Genomic DNA, 4403 nt, shown 5'->3' with positions numbered 1-4403 from the left:
TCTGACAATCGTACTAACAGAACTGACTCTTCTTTCAAGATGGCTAGCTTTTATAAGTTTATTATAACTTAGTCAGCATTTGATGAATAAGCATAAAGGAGGGTTTTATATACATAACTTGCACCACTGGATGCCGGAAAGACGTATACTTACCTGACAGAATCTTCCAGGATTGGCTCACTCCAAGGCGTTTATTCATCCTTCGAAGCTTGATACCAAACAGTTGTTGGACTACAGTAGGGATAAACTACGGTATCTATCAGGCTTTCTTACATGTACTGTAATTTGTATGATCAAATGCAGAGACTCGGGCTGTCGGAAGACAGCAGAGCACATAGTTTGTGCCTGCCCCGCTGGAGACCGAATCAGGTTTTTAGAGTTCGGATGAGCCGTACTCTTATCATCTGAACTGAAAGACCACTCACCATACAAACTAATCGGCTTCATTAAGAAGCTGGGTTTATTTGGTCGAGTGTGAATAGATGTGAGCCACAATAAACCCTTGCGGATTGCGGTGGAGGGTCGAATAGACACACTCACTTTGGACCTAACCTAACCCACCTCGGTATGGAACAACACCACTCATAAGAAGTAACATCAGTGAAGAACTCTCCCCGCGGCAAGTATCAGCACAAACCTCGACAGATCTGGTGAACTATGGAACTGTCGGGGAAAAAAAAAGTTATTGCAACGAATATGCTTGCTATTTTAATATTACTCGTTTGAAATGGTGAAGTGGACTCGGGAGGCGCTGTATCAACTCGATGTAAAGACCCGAAAAATGATGCATATGCGAAGGACTTTTGAGTTTGGAGTGTCTACTATTAGATGAAGCCTCTAAAGTCGTCAGGAGTTCGGATCCTCTTGTCTGCGTGGTCCGCGACCATGAAAGAGCAGGAATTAGATCACTCCTCTTTAGGGCAGCTGCCCGAGCAGATTGTAAACTCAGTTTAGTTTTCGACACTGAACGAGGTGATCACAAATCTGTCACAGAGTTAGAACCCGCTCAACAAGAGGCCCATATAAAAGCGTCACTTCACACCTGTGGCAATACGAGGATAAGCCAATGCATGGGGTCTTCTTCAACAACATTGAAAACCTTGGCTTACCAAAGCACATGACCTTCGCTTTCCTCAGGTCGAAAACTGAGGAGTTCATCATGTCCTGCTAGGATGGTGTCTTCAACACCTCAGTCTACTGCAGTCGCGTGATGGGTATAGAAATTCCTGACACTAGTGCTACTGAGAACAACTCAGTAGCACTTGTGCTAACTAAGTTGAACTTCGCCTTTTGTCATGTCAGCAACTAGCTCTCTAATTTATTTAAATATTTGTATGTAACTACAGCTGGGCAACAATAAAGACAATTATTATTATTATTAAGTTGCAAGACATGCTGTCTCATCCTATATCTATCAACATAACGCAGTCCGAAGAGTGCTTTATTATTACTTTTACGGTATTGAAAGGACACCGGTGTTGCCATCGGCTCCAGACATTGATTCCGTTGTGAAGAATGGAAAGTGCCGAATTCGTTGGAACTATTTATTTCCCACCTTCAGGCTCGTACAAACTAATATGCCTGATGCAGTTCTTCTCGACCATCAGAGCGACAAAGGAATTTAAATTTTACAAACATAGTAACTCAAAATTTTCATGTTACAGAAGAGGTATTTTCGAAAATATTTGCTAAGATCTGAAAAACAAGCTGCTAAACGAAACACATTTGTTAAATTGATGAATTTTGTCAAACAGTATGTACTAGGCAACAAATGATGGTTGCGTTTTTTGTTGAAAGCATATTTCCAAGTTTTTGAGAACCAGTGTTGTGATTGACCTCTATAAGGGTGGCGATACTTTAGGCCTGATCAATTTTCGGTTAATTTTTTTTACTGTTATCGGCATCGAATGCATTGGTCGTTAGCCTCGTGTCCTAGGTAGGCAATGTTAATATTTCCCCGATCCACCTAGGGAGCATTATGGCTATTTCCAGAACATCAGCCATACAACGTGGCAGAATCATCCCAGCTTCAAATAGATACATTCTCTCGAGAATAGGACTTATTTTGTTTCTGATATATATTACTTACTGACGCTTGTTTGGAGCTTGTTGACGATGTTTCATGTTGAATTTCATCAGTTCGGACTCCCATTCCTAATATGATTCGAAATCTATGAAAGAACAAATAAAACGAATGAATGGCTAAAATGGCAGTTATATTAAGCAATAAAATTTGAAATGAAAATAGAATAGAACGAATGAAATAATCAAGTTACAAAATGACCACACAGTGAAAAGAAATGAAAGAATAAACATAAAAATAAGCAAAAAAAAATTAATTGATTCGATTGTTAGTATACACAATCGTCTTCAGGTGATGACTGGACTATTCCTCCGAGAGATGGCTACTAATAGGTCATTAGAGCGCTTTCACCTATCCCCTCTCTCCGCTTCACCGGTTGTGTTGCGTATCTTTACGCTAGTTTGGGTGAATGCGTCTTTGGACAATATATATGCTGCTTGTTTGACTAGTGTTCCTTCCTGTGGATGATCTCAGCTTGGGACCACCGATATAAGATTTACCGCACTCACATGATATCCGGTGTTGAGTAACGAGAGTACTCTTCTGGACTGTATTTATAAAATTAGCGAATTTGAATAGGTACGCCACAAACAAGTCACCTTACCTTGGAACTTTCCTCTCTGGTGGTCTTGCAGATCTTGGGCGGCCACCACAGACAGAAGTCGGATGTTAATTATTATCCTTGAGGGTAGGGACACACATAACACTTGACTCCTGTAGATATAATGAGCGTTTTTATTACAGCGAGCCGACAACGATTTCCAGATTCATTCTCTCCTCTCTTGTCCAGCAAGGACAATTTTTTGCTCCCTTATACAACGCGAAAATAAACTGGGCCATATTCAGAAGTATTCATGCATAAATGAGAATAGGAGAAACTAGGTTAACGAAGTTTATTCCATAACATACGGCAAATGCAATTCTTGGAATCACAGACCGCATTTGGTGGCCTGGTTTTCGTGATGCTGATACGGATGGTATTTCTGGATCTGAAGCAGGTTCTGATGTTGTAGTTGGACCCAATTCTACTCATTCTCTCCGATAATCCTCTGAAACAGAAAAGTACAAACACTGGTTGTGATGGCTTTTTTCACTCTCGCTGCCTTTTATTCAAAGTCTACCCACCATCATTTTGGGGTAACCATTCCGCTATAATCTTTGTGGATGATGCCTATTTCCTTCTCGAGACTTTCTTTCATATTACTGGAGTCCGAAAAAGAACGATCCACTAGAGTTTTGATGATGTAAATGTTTTTTCACTTCAGTCTCAAAAAACCTGTTATAAATCTACAGAAAAAAGAAGAAGCATTATTATCTAATTACAGACCCGTATCAGTAATCACTTGTGTAACAGAAATGTTCGATAAACCACTCAAGAAATTTCTGAACTTCTGATTTTCTATAATATTTCTAAAAATACTTCATTAGAGTTTCATTTCGGTTTTAAAAATTGTGTTATTAGTTTACAAAAAAAAAAGAAGAAACATTATCTACTAGTTACAGATCCATATCAGTAATCACTAGTCTCACAAATATATATATTCGAGAAAGCAGCAAAAAAAGAATTACTGAACTGAAACGGATATTTTTTGGAGATGGTAGTTTTTTGGTAAAAAAAGTTTCTTGGCTTTCACTTTTCCATCTTTATACAAAAATTGTGGGAAACTTCTGAAGGAAGGAAGGAAAATCATGCATAGAATTTCACTAGTTCGGACTTCCATTGTCTATTATATAAAATGATTTGAAATCGCTGAAACAAGTAAAAAAGAATAATTAAAAAGAATAGTTAAAAATAACAATTATATTAAGCAACAATAAACCTGAAATGAAATGATAGTGAAATAACCTACAAGTAAAAATATAATAATTGAATAAATAAAAATTAAAGGAATGCAAAAAGAAAATAATAAAAATAAAAAGTGTAGAGATTCCAAGTCACGTTAGTTCACGACGTTTCGATTGTTGGTATCTACAATCGTCTTCGGGTGATGACTGGACTGATTTCTCCGAGAGATGACTATTTTATAGGTCGTTGAAATACTTTCACTTTCTCTACTTTCCATTTTCCGCTTCACTGATTCCGTGAGAGATGACCGATTTGGCGGGAGTTGATCATTTTTCGTTTGATGATGGGTTTCCATATGTTTCGTATATCTACGCTGGCCTGGCTGAATACGTTGTTGGAAAACATGTATGCGGCTTCCTTAAATTTTCTCCTGAACCAATGTTTCTCTCTGTGCAAGATCTCAGCTTGGGACCACTCGATGTTGTGTTGATGGGTCCAAACATGGTCTGCTATTCCTGATTTGGTGGTTTCTCC

At 38.5% G+C, this 4403-nt stretch overlaps 1 long non-coding RNA gene across 1 annotated transcript; it reads right to left on the bottom strand.

Moving 5' to 3' along the window:
• Nucleotides 1-1948: 1948 nt before the first annotated feature.
• Nucleotides 1949-3819, bottom strand: LOC141480874 (uncharacterized). The gene is made up of 3 exons (XR_012464609.1): nt 3209-3819; nt 2688-3132; nt 1949-2631 (listed from the first exon to the last, which is right to left on the bottom strand). It is a non-coding gene; the product is annotated as an uncharacterized lncRNA (long non-coding RNA).
• Nucleotides 3820-4403: the final 584 nt, after the last annotated feature.

This window comes from Leptinotarsa decemlineata, unplaced genomic scaffold (assembly GCF_025532065.1).
Source record: "Leptinotarsa decemlineata unplaced genomic scaffold, Ldec_3_MD MMD2_tig00000026_RagTag_RagTag, whole genome shotgun sequence".
Lineage (NCBI taxonomy): Eukaryota > Metazoa > Arthropoda > Insecta > Coleoptera > Chrysomelidae > Leptinotarsa > Leptinotarsa decemlineata.
The sequence above is the reverse complement of the archived record's forward strand: the minus strand, read 5'-3'. Positions and strand labels throughout refer to the sequence as shown.